Source organism: Sapajus apella, unplaced genomic scaffold, assembly GCF_009761245.1.
Source record: "Sapajus apella isolate SASKATOON/1434 unplaced genomic scaffold, GSC_monkey_1.0 scaffold61, whole genome shotgun sequence".
Taxonomy (NCBI): Eukaryota; Metazoa; Chordata; class Mammalia; order Primates; family Cebidae; genus Sapajus; species Sapajus apella.
The window spans coordinates 4,114,014-4,130,016 of NW_022437001.1; positions in this window are offsets into that span (position 1 = coordinate 4,114,014).

A 16,003-nucleotide genomic window follows, 5' to 3' on the forward strand; every position below is an offset into this window, starting at 1 on the left:
TTAAAATTGGAGAAAACAAGCCTCTTCAATTGCTTCCCATGGCTAAGCATAGTGATATGAGTCTCCATGCCTCCCTCTTTCAGCACCTCTGAAATTCAAGGCTTTGTCCTTTAAGCAAATCTCTTCCCATACCTCACTATAGACCTCTTTAGATGAGTAACACACTCAGTTAAGAACCCAAACCAATTTCTACAACACACACTAGTGATGGACAGGCAAAGCTCAGAATGCATCCAGTTGTCCTACAGGAAGGGGGCACAAATGGTTAAAAGCATATTGCATTTAAAGAAACTGGAGTTTGAATCTCAGTTTTGCTGCTGACTAACTGGGCAAGACATTGGGCAGGTGAGTTAAATTTTGGGGGCTTCAATTTCTCCACCTGTAAAACGAAGATAATAATAAAGCTACCTTAGTGGCTGATAGTTTGCATGTGAAGCACATTTAGCATAATACCTCCCATATAATAAATCTTTCAACAAAACTTCACATACTGTATTTGATTATTTACTGTGGATCTGAAGTCACATTATACTTTAGGACAATATAAAATATTATTACCCATAATTTTTTCCAAAGGAATATTTTTATATCAAAATATATATGTATGATCAGAATATCATGGAAAAGTTCACCATCAAGAGAAGCTCAGAGAGACTAACCGGCTGTTTGAGGTTTAAATAATTGGTTTGTTACAGAGTTCTGCATGAGAACTCAGGCTGCCTGACTCCTAGTCAAGTGCTCTTTTGCTATACAGAACTGGCAGTGAAGTGATCACTCTTCTCTGAGAATTGCTAATAATTTTAGTTTGTGGAAAAATGTATTTTTTTTTTTTGGAAATAGAAGTGATTCCGTATACTTACTCTAGAAAGCCAACTGAGTTGCATTGAGAAGAAAAATGCTCAGGTTTTAAGGTAAAATGCCCATTCACTGCCAAGGCAACTCCAGCTACAACAAACGTCTGTGGTCCACTGTTCCTCCTTCACTCAGCATAGACCTTTGTCTCATAATAGAGTTGTTTCATCTCATTGAACTTTTTCTTTGTTGTTATTACTGAGCATTGTAATTAAACATTCTTCCGAATCTGCTTGGCAGCTGCCACTGTGTTCCCAGGAACCATTCATAGCCTTGTGTATTATTATCCTAATCCTCTGTTATAAAGAAAACTACTTAATGCCAAAAATCAGATACAAATACTGAAAGTACTTTACATTTAGTTTTATTAGAATGAGTATTAATTGACAGAGTGAGGGTGGGGGCGGGGGTGGGTCCAATTCTTCAAGACACTAGGACCTCTGTTAAGTTAAAGTTAGCATGCAATTTTGAGTTCTACTTGAGTTATATTCAGCTATGTGTTAACTTCAACATAGCTTGGGAAGCATTCACTGCACTGAATATTCATATGGCGTGCGTGATACAGACACTGAACCCAATTTAGTAAATGAATACTTGTAATTTCACCAAAGCCCCGCCGAGAGATTATTATGCAGATTTATGAAGGAATATCACTGAAGCAATTCTTGGCTATGTCTTCACTCACTAAGGACTCAAAAGTGTGTAAACCTCAAATCTTTTTCTATATATTTACCGCTACTGGTTTCATCTTCTGAACTTTTCTGACATTACCTCTCACTCTCTGTTTTATCTCTAATTTTCCCTTTAATATTCTTGCCCTTGAGCAAAGAGCCAGCATTATAACACCTACGAACACTGCCAAGTTCCTCCTGACAATATCCTGGCTGCCATAATGCCAGCAATCTGTTCCAATCCTGTCATTGCAAAATCTCATTAAAGGCAAAAGGATGCGGGGTCACAGGCATATAGATACACAGCAGAAGGGGCTTACATTTCCAGGATTGGCTATGTATGCCCTGTGCTAGGTCTCCTGATGTCTTCAGAGAAATCACATAATGGCAGTGCTGGGCTCAGAGAGCAGAAGCTAGTGTTGCTCATGCACACTGCAATATAGAGACCTAACATCCTTCCTCCGTCGAAGGACATTAACAGGTTACAGAGACCAGGTTCAGAATCAGCACCTTTTCCCAGAGGTTGGTTCAAACAGAAATGAGACACAGCCTGATTGAATAAGGCCTGGAGTGCATTGCAGGAGATCTGGATTTGAGTTTAAGCCTACAACTAGCTCATGGTTACCCTGGAGAAGTCACTTAGATCCTCTGCACCTCATATTCCCAGGCCACTGGGATACCAGGTCTTCAATTCTACAGTAATTTTCTAGAATTTACAAATGAAACCCCACAATGTTATAGGTGAAAAATTCCAAATCATACCGCAAATCATACTACAAATTAGCAGGAGACCCAGACATGTAAACTTCCAGGTATATCAGCTCATGAAATGACAAACACTTAAGTCTATGAAATAATTCAGTTCAGACCTAACAAGTTATCATCGCATCTCAGTTAGTGTGCATTGTAAGTTTATAGAAAACTCCAAATAATTTGGTGGCAAGCTTTTTTATTAAAACTTAGAAAATCATCTTACAAACCTCCGTATATCTATCTTTACTTCTTTCTGTAGCTCACTGGAATTATCTTTTTCTGGGATTAAAACCAAAAAGATACTGCTACAGCCATATATACCGCAACATAGTGTTACATTTCACATCCTGGGCTTTGGAGTGAAGGAGTCAATCCTAACTTCTTCACTTTCTTAATGTATTCAAAGTCAAACTACGTCTTTGAGCAGATGTGAAAATTAACAAAATAATGCAGGAAAAAGTTCTTGGTACCGGGCCTGGTATTTATTATCAGTGATGCTTAATAAACTTCAGTTTTTACTGTTATTACAGTAAATAATTCCAATAAAATTTTTATGAAAATTGCCCTAGGGTGCTAGATACTGTTACATTAGCAAGAATCCTTGGGGAAAAGGGTTGAAGAGAGACTGAACGGAATGGGATTGTTTCTTGGTTTGGGTATGTGCAGCTATGTCATCTTGGATGAGCAATTTAACTTCTTGAAGACTCAATAGCTTCATTGGTAAAACAGAGATAATACTAATGTTCTATGAAAATGAAGTATACATGTGACAAAAAATACTGAAGAAAACTTTTTGTGTATACCTAAAACCAGCAATGGAGCTCAAGTCCAGGGACCATGACTTAGAACCCATATTTACAGGGCAGCAGCCAGCAATTGGGGCCACAGGGACCCCTAGGGCCTTCTAAAAAGGGTGAAAAATAGTCTGACCACAACCGTAATCACTAGACTCTTGCTAATCTACGTGTGGTCCATAAACCAGCAGAATCAGCATCACCTGGGAATCTGTTAGGACTCTCAGGCCCCACCTCACAATTATGGAATTAGAATCTTCATTTTAAAAAGTTCCTGGGTGACTCAGGTACACATTAAAGTTTCATTAACACTCGCTTAGACCACCTGTATAAACTTTAGTTTATACAAGCAAAAGGCCGGTAAGGGAAAAGAGAAGGAAATCTTCAGATTAATGAGTTGTGAGCTCCTTTAGGTGGGGGAGAGACATGACTAGGGGTTTTCTCCCCCAAAAGGCATGGCTTAACTGTGGAGAGGGTAGGTAGAGCATCAGATGAATCACCTGAAAAGATTAGGGATCTCTGCAAGAAGGAGAAGTTGGCATTTTAAGCAGCTTTTTGATCAATTTGTGGTTACCTGAAACAAAAAAGAAATTGGAAAGAGGTAATAGAGTAGACATAGAGGGAGCATAATGCAGAGGCAAGCTGCATCCTCCTCATTTTGTGGGGCTGAGATTCCTGAGTTTCTGAAGGCCAAGAAACACTGCTAGAGGTAGCCAGGGTTGGAACCGCCATCTTGGTAGGGCCCTCCTGCAGAGTGCTGTCATATGAACAAAGGATATAGGAGGTGGGAGGTGGGAGCTAAGGAGATGGGAAATTGTTCAGTCAGGTTCAATCTTGTGCTCTTCCACATTAGGGAACTCTTTGATGAAGAAATGTCTACAGGACTCTCAGAAAAACCGTCCTGTACTCGAGTTTGGGTTTTAAGCTAGGCAAATGGTTAATAACTGAAAATAATGGAACACTGTGGAATTTTCTTTGTATGTCATCATGAAATTGCTGTGTAGCAAAGAACCAAGATCCAAAATAGCAAGGCTGGGAGGAATAGCTACAGAAAAAAATTCATTCCCTGTTAAGAACCAATGGGTTGAAACTGTCCAATAAATGTTGCTTAATGAAGACCATGGGAGATTGTAAACATCCAACAAATTGTAGATATTATTATAAAAGTAATATTGAGAAACAACAAAAATATAATTTTCAACAATAAAATATTATAATGAAGAGATGCATAGAAGACAGATATGTTATTAAATGTTCCAATGGCTTTGTTGATACATACATTTATATTATCTACACATATTTAGGAGGATAGACTTAGTATAACAGATAATCAGAGTGTTTGATTTTGTGAATGATATTTATTTTTTAATTTTTCTTATCTATACTTAGCAAATTTTCTTTCATGTACCTACTCATCCTGTAATTAGGGGAAAATCTCCTGCTATAATTTTACCTCCCTCTATATGTCTTGAACTCCTATGTGGGCACAGAACTGTTCAAAATTTTGTTCACAAAGAGTTTGTGTGCTGTAGGAAGATACCAATAAGAAACAAGATCAGTCAGTGCATGGGTAGATGACATCTGTGCATCCCATTGTGTGAAAAATAATCTGCTGATTTTGCCCTTTGTTCTACAATAAGTTCATTACATAAGCCATATCATGACTGCTTCTCAACATCTTTATATATAAAGATGCTTTATATTTGCAAAGCTGTATCTGATTTGCTTTCATTATTCTAGTTCTGGAAACAGCAAGCCTAGGTGATTTGACCCTGTTTTCCATTTTATCAATAAAACTGCCTCTCCTCTCTTCTACTTCTCTTTGCAGGCAATAAGACAGCTGTGTATAATCTATGACTGCTGTGAGCATGGGGAGTGTTCCAGGCTAAGTGGGCCTCAGAAGCTGCTGAGAGCATTGCTCTACTGGGACTTCAATTCTGAATCCAAGGGAGTCATGATGACCTCCCCAGAGTTTTTCTGCTTTGCTAGGTTTGCCCATTTCACAAATTTCTAGATTGCTATCCCTATACTAAAGGTGACATTGTTAGCGCTAAGGCCATGTTGAGTGTTTTGTTACATGCTCCACCACACCCAGCCCAGTCTTGGGCACATGAGGGGCTAACTTTAATGTGAAAGCATTAAAAGCCTTGAAAATTCATACAACCTTGCACTAAAACAAATAAAGTTTAGTATAAAAATTTTAGGGTCCAGAATAAAAAGGAGAGGAGGTTATTATAGAGTAAGGGTACAAATAAGGTTTTTACTTATAAACAAAATGTTTTTGTTTTTTTTTCTTTTTATTATCTTAATTTGGTTCTGTGTCTATGGCTTTTATTCAGAAGTTGAATCCTTCAGAATCCTTGAGCTATTATTGTTCCCATCTCATTTAAAGGAAAACATGGACTAGGGAACAATAACAGTAGGAAGAAGTCAGGAATGTAAGTGAAGGGAACCTGTACTGACAAAGGGTCTCCATCACTTACTTTTTATGTTTCCTTGAAAATCGTAGATACAGAATTTTGAATTGCCAATAAAAAAGAAAAGAAAGAGTAAAACGTGGTTCTACAGCAACAGTTACAATACTCTTTGGATAGCAGCCTTTTAATCAGCCTATTATTGATGGATTTGATCTTGTTTACAACATCTCCAAAAGTAAATATGCAGGAGGATTGGAGTGAACACAGACAACCCATGAAATTTGCTCTGCATGAAACCACTTGTAGGCATTTCCAAACCCATGTGAGCACTGGAAATATACACGTTGATTTTTACACTCTTATTACTGTTTCTACCACTTTCTACAGTGGTATTTCCACAACCCTGCTCTCTTTTGTCACTGTCTGTAACAGGCATTCCTTAATAAAACAGTTAACAGCAGAATGGATGTGTCTGCATTCTATGGTTCTACTGCCCTCCAAGCTTTAGTTTCTCTTTTCCTTCTCCAGTAATTTCAGGATGTGCTTTTGATGATCCCTGCTTCTGGGTTTCCTGTGTTGTGTGTGCAGATGTGTATCTAATGGACTGGTAATGAAAACGGAGACATGGAAAGCACTCTAGAAAACTGCTCCTAATTCCTCTCAAATCTACCTTCATCTAAGCATTAAAAAATAAAATAAAAGAAACAGTGCTCCACTTCCAAAGGAGTGCAGCCTATTTGCCCCACATTGCACTCTCTGTCCAGCACCCTCCCACCCCTAACCCTTGCCAATTACAGAGGCCTGTTAATGCCTCTCAGACATCCAAAGCTTGTTTCTAGGAGATCTCCCAATGCTTAATGCCACATGGTTTCATGCACCTAGTGTCACTTCACTAACCAGCTGAAAAACAATCATCCTAAAAAGAGCATTTTAAACATGGTACCAAAGGGGCTGACAGAACAAATGCACAAAGAAAGGTGTCACTTATACCTCCAGCGATGCTGAACACCAAACAAAATATTGGACATGTGCAAGAAACTAATGAGAAAAAAGACAAACAAACATGTAACATTTCAAAAAAGAGAGTGGTGAAAAACTTTTAAAAGAGTAACAAAGCTAGATGTGTTAGTTAAAAATAAATATTTATATAGAATGCTCTTGGTCTAAAGAGAATTGGTACTAAGGGTAGAAAGCAATAAAATAGAGGAAAAGGAGGAAAGAAAAAGCAACCTTTTAATTTGAGACATTTATTTATTTGTGCTTTTATTATTAACATTTTTCTTCTCTTCTAGAATTCAAACCAGGACAAATGAACAGGGAGAGCTGTATGCTTCTCTATAAAATGTTATCAATTCAAATCTCTGTTGAAGTTTACCTTTATAATATATGGAGTAAAAATGATTAGTAAGCATGCAAATAGTTTAAACAAGATAGAAAGGGAATGTTCATTCATTACTCGCCAAGATTACTATTTCTTCCCACAAGTTAAGCAGACAGCAGAAAACTGACCAACTTAAAGAGAATATTTGCAACATATCTCACAGATAAAGGGATAATAATATCCCTAATATTTAAAGAACTCTTAAAGAATAAGGAGAAATAAAAAACAAAAACAAATATAAAAATGAATAAAAGATATGAACAATTTATAGAAACAATATACAATATCACAAATAGCTTAAGTAAATAAAAAGATGTCAGCCGTACTCAAAAGAAACACAGATTAAAACTGTACCAACATGTCATAAATAAAGTTATTTAAAGTATAATAACATATCCTGTTGGCAAAGCTGTAGGAAAGCCAGAACGCTTATGTATTGCTGAAGTGATCCAAATAGATTCATTCCTTATGAAGCTGAATTTGGTAAAACCTAGAAAAACAACATATCTGTTTGTCTTTTGAACTTACAGTCCTACTTGTAGAAATTACCTTAAAGATATACCTCCAACAATATGAAATGCATATGTATGGCGTCAGCATTATTTTTCATTGTAAAATATTAGAAACAATAAAGCAGAGTGGTTCACATTGCAGGATGATTACAGTTAACAATAACACATTCTTTCAAATAGCCAGAAGGAGAGTATTATTGAATGTCCCTGACATAAAGAAATGATAAATGTTTGAGATGATGGATATGCTAATTACCCTAATCTGATCACTATGTATTACATGTATTGAAACATCAGTATGCACCCCATGAATACATACAATTATATTTGTCAATTTTAAAAAATTAAGCTACACTTTTTTAAAAGGAGTGGTTCAATAGCACATAAGAAAATATCCTTGGATCTTCTCCTTTTCTTAAAAAAAATAGGAGAAAAATAAGAAACTAATAACTGAAACTTCCTGGGGTAGGGGCAAAGAAGGGAACTGAGTGGAAAACATGGAAAAGAATGAAAGCAGTAAGTAGCACAGTGACACGTCTCTGAGTTTACCTTTTGAACACTTCTGGCTTTGAGATTAAGATAAAAAAAACCCACATGGAATGTATACAGAAAAAAATAAACTGAAATATATTTTAAATGAATAACATAAGTGTACTGAAGAGGAAAAAACTAATGCAAATTACTTCTGAATATATTATCTGGACTGTATGCCTTCAGGCTAAAGAAAAATAGGAATGAACAAATATTGAGCTCTGGGCATAGGTTCCTTTTCCACAGAGGTATGGGTAATCAATTCTGGCATTACTCTGTATTCTAGAATTGTGCAAATAAGCAAATGGATTGTGGACATTGGGAGTCTTATTTCTCACTATTGGAGAAGGCCATTATAAATATTGAAAAGAGGAAACTATGGCATTTAATGGGAAATGGAGAAATCAGTAGGAATTCACGGTGTGTATATGCATAGTACATATATAAACTCACATTTATCTATGTCTCATCTCTTTTCACTGAGAGAACCTACAATTAATAATGCCCTCATAGCAATAAGCACACCTAATGCTCAGCTCTTGGTTTCTAAATCCTATGTATTAAAAGAAACCAGGGATCTTTTTGGGAAATGGCAGATTCTAAGGCCAAAGCTAGGAAAATACACAATGAGCCTGGATTTACTTGTCACAGACAGTAAGGAAATGCTCAAAGAATGATGGGGACATGTCAAAGCTAGCTTAAAGAAACTGACACTGGACAAACCTTAGAATTATCATCATTGACCACCAAAATAAATAAATAATGACAATATAAAGTATAACCCATTGAATAAAATAGAGTGAGTTCATGGTGATAAAATTTTTTTTTAAACAAATGAAAAAAAAAAACCACTATTTTTTATAGTAACAAACCAACCAATAAATGTGAAAGAAATAACGTATTAAGAAAATCACCACTAAGAAACCACCATATAAATAATTAATTCAGGCAAGTATCACTTAACATATTAAAATCAAAGGAAAAGGTTGAGGAACAGTGAGATATTTACATAATTTCAAATTAGCTCACCCAACAGGTATGAATTAAATACAAATGAAAAAAGTAGTAGCTTAACCATGGAGAAACCTGGGGGACACTGGGAAATAAAAGCCACCAGCACTAGTAATAAGACAAAGCAACATCATATGTCTCCTGATAGAGTGCCCTAAAAAGGACACAGTATCACCTCTGCACCTTTCTTGCTCCAAATTCATTATCTGAATATCAACATGAGAAAATATCAGACAAGCCCAAACAGAGAAACAGTCTACAATGTTAATTTCCTGATTTTAATATTTGCACTGTGGTTATGTAAGAGAGTATCCTGATTTTAGAAAACATGTAGTCAAGTACTGCAATAGTCCATTTTGCTTGCTATAAATACCTGAAGCTGGGTAATTTCTAAAGGAGAAAGGTTTATTTTGGCTCATGGTTCGGCAGACGTACAAGAAGAATGGTGACAGCATCTGCTTCTGGTCAGGACCTCAGGATGCTTTTACACATGGTGGAAGGAGTAAGAGAGGAGAAGAGGTGCCGTGCTTTTTAAAACAACCAGCTCTGGCATGAAGTAATAGAGTGAGAGCTCACTCATTACCTGGGGAGGGCACCAAACCATTCATGAGGGATCCTCCCACACCACCACAACTCCTCCCACACCACCACTCCTCCCACACCACCACAACTCCTCCCACACCACCACAACTCCTCCCACACCACCACTCCTCCCACACCACCACAACTCCTCCCACACCACCACAACTCCTCCCACACCACAACTCCTCCCACACCACCACAACTCCTCCCACCAGGTCCCAACACCAACACTGGGGATCGCATTTCAACATGAGATTTGGAGGGAACAAATATCCAAACTATATCAAATATTTATAAATAAAAAGTCCAGTATGTGAATAACTTACTCTCATAAAGCCCAGAAAATATCTGTTGAGGGGTATGTGTGTGTGTATGCATATGTATATGTATGTGCATGTATATGTGCATCTGTACGTGTATAGTGGAAGAAGGTAAAGGAAAGGAAACTGTAGTAAACATCTGGGTCGAATAAATATTGGAGTTCCATTTACTATTTGTGTGACTTTTCTGTATGTCTGAAATTACACAAGATATTTTTAAAAACAGAAGACAGCTTGAACATGTTACATCTGGTTTTGCAGTTTTCCAGCAGCTTCTGTCAGAAAGCTTAGTAAGGACGTTACCTGGGGAAATGAGACATGGGCTTTGAGAAACCCGGACCTAAACTGCAAAACCACAGCAAGAACAAAACATGATTAACAATATGTGCCAGAGACTGGCAAAAATACCGTTTCCTCCTGTTGCCTCTCTGCTTCAACATAGGGGAGGTAGGGACAGAAAGGACCTCTCCCTTCGATTACACTCATCCTGGCTAATAGTACAGCTTTCCTAAGTGAACTCCCTGCCTCCTGAAAGAAAGAAAATTAGCCTCATTTCTACTAGGCTATTTCCATTTTAAATGTTCCCCAGTTAAAAATCTACAGGTTTCACAGTGATACCCACTTAACACTTCCTCTACATAAGTGAGGCAGCCGTGAAAAAAAAAAAAAAAAAGACTAAGAATGCCAGACCTTGTTTCAGAAATTGTAAATTCGTGTGTTTGTGTCCCTGCTCTGCATTCATGAGCTGTCTACCTTTGAGCAAATCACTTGAACTTTTTAAACTGTTTCCACATCTGTAATACTGGGCATCCATACTTGTTGCAAAGATAAAATATAAAAATGCACATGAAACACTTTATAAACTGTCATATACTATATGCCATCATATCTTTATGAATGTGCCAAAGAAGAAAACCTCATTTTCTGATTTGTGGTCTCTCACTTTCACTTGTCATGTATAGTTAAGGGAAATGGTACTGCAAGTCAGGTGTCTTAAACTACTGGCTTGGAATCATTACTTTAGGGCTTAAGCTGATCTTTTTATGTCAAGAAAAAAAGAAGCAAATCGCAATTTTGATAACTATAAGCCGTATACTTCTTGGGCGCCAGCTTCCTCTCTTATCTTCCCCTAAGAATGGAACAGGTTTTTGCACACAGATATTGCTCAAGTTCGGGGCAAAAGTAATTGCAGTATTTTTTGTTGGTTTTTGTTTGTTTGTTTGTTTTTAGTGATCCTCCCAAAGTTCTGGGATTACAGGTATGAGCTGCTATGCCCAGTTGGAATTTTCTTTTTTTTCATAAATTATTGGGGTACAGGTGGTGTTTGGTTACATGAGTAAGTTCTTTAGTGGTGATTTGTGAGTTTTTGGTGCACCCATCACCTGAGCAGTACACACTGCACCATATTTGTAGTCTTTTATCTCCCCCTTCCACTTTTCCCACCACATCCCCAAAGTTCATTGTATCATTTTTATGCCATTGTGTCCTAATAGCTTAGATCTCACATAGCAGTGAGAACATACAATGTTTGGTTTTCCATTCCTGAGTTACTTCACTTAGAATAATAGTCTCCAACGTCATCCAGGTCACTGCTAATTCATTTCTTTTTATGGCTGCATAGTATTTCATCATATACATATGATTGTTGCAAAGATAGTACATATATATTTATATGTATATATAGATATAGATATATATTTAGCACAGTTTCTTTATCCACTTGTTGATTGATGGACATTTGGGTTGGTTCCATGATTTTGCAATTGTGAATCGTGCTGCTATAAACATGTGAGTGCCTGAAGTCATAGAGTGACTTCTTTCCCTCTGTGTAGATACCCAATAGTGGGATTGCTAGATCAAATGTTAGTTCTACTTTTAGTTCTTTAAGAAATCTTCACACTATTTTCCATAGTGTTTGTGCTAGTTTGCATTCTCACAAGCAGTGTAGAAGTGTTCCCTCTTGACCACATCCACACCAACATCTGTTTTTTGATTTTTTGATTATCACTGTTCTTGCAGAGGTAGTTGGTATTGCATTGTGGTTTTGATTTGCACTTCCCTGATCATTAGTGATGTTGAGTATTTTTTCATATGTTTGTTGAACATTTATATATCTTCTTTTGAGAATTGTCTATTCATGTCCTTAGCCTACTTTTTGATTACATTGTTTTTTTCTTTCTGATTTGAGTTTATTGTAGATTCTGAATATTAGCCCTTTTTCAGATGTGTAGATTGTGAAGATTTTCTTCCACTCTGTGGGTTGTCTGTTTATTCTGCTGACTGTTACTTTTGCTGTGCAGAAGTTCTTTAGTTTAACTAGGTCCCGGCTATTTATCTTTGTTTTTGTTGCATTTGCTTTTGGGTTCTTGGTCATGAAATCCTTGCCTAAGCCAATGTCTAGAAGGGTTTTTCCAGTGTTATCATCTATAATTTTCATTGTTTCAGGTCTTAGGTTTAAGTCTTTAATCCATCTTGAGTTGATTTTTATGTAAGGTGAGAGATGAAGATCCAGTTTCATTCTCCTACATGTGGCTAGCCAGTTATCCCAGCACCATTTGTTGAAAAGAATGTCCTTTCCCCACTTTCTGTTTTTGTTTGCTTTGTTGAAGATCAGTTGACTGTAAGTATTTGGGTTTATTTATCGGTTCTCTATTCTTTTTCATTGGTCTATGTGACCATTTGTATACCAGTTCCATGCTGTTTTGCTGACTATGACCTTATAGTATAGTTTGAAATCAGGTAATATGATGCCTCCAGATTTCTTCTTTTTGCTTAGTCTTGCTTTGGCTATGCAGGCTCTTTTTTGGTTCCATATGAATTTTAGAATTGTTATTTCTAATTCTGTGAATAATGATGGTGGTATTTTGATGGGGATTGCATTGAATCTGTGGATTGCTTTTGGTGGTATGGTCATTTTCACACATTGATTCTACCCATCCATGAGCATGGTAGGTGTTTCCATTTGTTTGTGTCATCTATTTCTTTCTTTCAGCAGTGTTTTTTAGTTTTCCTTGTAAAGGTCTTTTGACTCTTTGGTTAGGTATATCCCTAAGTATTTTATTTTTATTGCAGCTATTATAAAAGGGGTTGAGTTAATAACTTGATTCTCCACTTGGTCATTGTTGGTATATAGAAGAGCTACTGGTTTGTGTACATTAATCTTGAATCCAGAAACTTTGATGAATTATTTGGTCAGTTCTAGGAGCTTTCTGGAGGAGTCCTTAGGGTTTTCAAGGTCTAAATGATAATATCGTTAGGAAACAGGGACAGTTTGACTTCCTCTTTACCGATTCGGATGCCTTTAATTTCTTTCTCCAGTCTGATTTCTCTGTCTGGGATTCTAGTACTACGTTGAAGAGGAGTGGTGATACTGGGCATCTTTGTCTTGTTCCTGCTCTCAGAGAGAATGCTTTTGACTTTTCCCCCTTCAGTATGACGTTGGCTGTGGGTTTGTCATAGATGGCTTTTATTACTTTAAGGTATGCCCCTTGTATGCTGATTTTGCTGAGAGTTTTAATCATAAAAAGATGCTAGAGTTTATCAAATGCTCTCTCTGAATATATTGAGATGATCATGTGATTTTTAATTCTCCTTATGTGGTGTATCATATTTATTGACCTGCATATGTTAAACCATTCCTGCTTCCCTGGTATAAAACCCACTTGAACATGGTGGATTATCTTTTGATATGTTGCTGCATTTGGTTAGGTAGTATTTTGTTAAGGATTTTAGCATCTATGTTCATCAAGGATATTGATCTGTAGTTTTCTTTTTTGGTTATGTCATTTCCTGGTTTTGGTATTTGGTATTAGGGTGATGTTGGCTTCATAGAATGAATTAGGGAGCGTTTCTTCTTTCTCTATTTTGTGGAATAGTGTCAAAAGAATTGGTACCAATTCTTCTTTGAATGTCTGGTAGAATTCTGCTGTAAATCCATCTTGTCCTGGACTTTTTTTTGTTGGTAATTTTTAAATTACCATTCAGTCTTGCTGTTTGTTATTGGTCTGTTAACGGTACCTAATTCTTCTTATTTAAGCTAGGAGGCTTGTATTTTTCCAGGAATTTATCCATCTCTTCTGTTTTCTAATTTAGGTGTGTAAACGTGTTCATCATAGTCTTGAATAACCTTTCGCATTTCAGTGGTAGCAATTGTAATATCTCCTGTTTTGTTTTTAGTGAGGTTATTCGGATTTTCTCTCTTTTTTCTTGGTTAATCTTGCTAATGGATTGTCAATTTTATTTATCTTTTCAAAAACCAGCTTTTTATTTCATTTATCTTTTGTAATTTTCTTTTGTTTCAATTTCATTTCATTCTGCTCTGATCTTGGTCATTTCCTTTCTTCTGCTGGGTTTGACTTTGGTTTCTTCTTATTTCTCTAGTTCCTTGAGGTATAACCTTAGAGTGTCAGTTTGTGCTCTTTCAGTCTTTTTGATGTAGGTGTTTAGGGCTATAAACTTTCCTCTTAGCACCACCTTTGCTGTAACGCAGAGGTTTTGATAGGTTTTCTCATTATTGTCATTCAGTTCAAAAAATATTTTTAATTTCCATCCTGACTTAGTTTTTGACCCAGTGATCATTCAGGAGCAAGTTATTTAATTTCCATGTATTTGCAAAGTTTTGAAGGTTCCTCTTGAAGCTGATTTCTAGTTTTATTCCACTGTGGTCTGAGAGAGTGCTTAATATAATTTCAGTTTTCTTAAATGTATTGAGAACTGTTTAATGGCCTTTAGTATGCTATACCTTGGAGAAAGTTCTAGGCACTGTTGAATAGAATGTGTATTCTGCAGTTGTTGGAAGAAATGTTCTCTATACATCTAAGTCCATTTTTTCCAAGGTATAGTTTAAATCCATTGCTTCTTTGTTGACTTCTGCCTTAATGACCTGTCTAGTGCTGTCAATGGAGTATTGAAGTTGCCCATTATTATTGTGTTGATGTTTATCTCATTTCTCACTTTATTAGTAATTGTTTTATAAATTTGGGAGCCCAGTGTTAGGTGCATATATGTTTAGAATTATGATATTTTCCTGTTGGACAAGGTCTTTTACCATTATATAATGTCCAATTTTATCTCTTTTAACTGCTGTTGCTTTAAAGTTTGTTTTGACTCATACAAGAATAGCTACCCCTGTTCGCTTTTGGTGTCCATTTGCATGAAACATCTTTTTCAACCCCTTTACTTTAAGTTTGTGGGAGTTATTGTGTGTTAGGTGAGTCTCCTGAAGACAGCAGATGGTTATTTGGCGAGTTTTTATCCATTCTGCAGTTCTGTATCATTTAAGTAGAGCATTTAAGCCATTTACATTCAATGTTACCTTTGAAATGTGAAGGCACTGTTGCATTCATTGTGCTCTTTGTTGCAGTGTAATTTGTTTTCTGGTTTTGGTTTTTGCTTCTTAGCTTGTATTTTTATTATATATGTTCTGTGTGATTTCTGTTTTATTGTGTTTCCAGGATTTATTTCAAGATTTAGAGCTCCTTTCAGCAGTTCTTGCAGTGGTGGCTTGGTAATGGCATATTCTCTCAGCATTTGCTTGAGAATGACTGTATCTTTTCTTCATATATGATGCTTGGTTTCACTGGATACAAAATTCTTGGCTGATAATTGTTTTTTTGATGAGGCTGAAGATAGGACCCCAATCCCTTCTGGCATATAGGGTTTTTGCTGAGAAATCTGCTGTTAATCTGATAGGTTTTCCTTTATAGGTTACCTGGTACTTCTGTGCTACAGCTCTAAAGATTCTTTCCTTCATCTTAACTTTGGATAACCTGAAGAAAATGTGCCTAGGTGATGATCTTTTTGCAATGAATTTCCACGTATACTTTGTGCTTCTTGTATTTGGATGTCTAGATCTCCAGCAAGGCCAGGAAAATCTTCTTCAATTAGTCACCCAAATGTGTTTCCCAAGCTTTTAGAATTCTCTTCTTCCTCAGGAACACTGATTATTTTCAGGTTTGGTCATTTAACATAATCACAGATTTCTTGGAAGCTTTGTTCATATTTTCTTATTCCTTTTTCTTTGTCTTTGTTGGATTGAGTTCATTCAAAGACCTTGTCTTCAAGCTCTGAATTTCTTTCTTCCACTTGTTCAATGCTATTGCTGAGACTTTCCAGAGAATTTTGCATTTCTAAAAGTGTGTCCAAAGGTCTCTGAATTTTTTATTGTTTTTTCTTTAGGC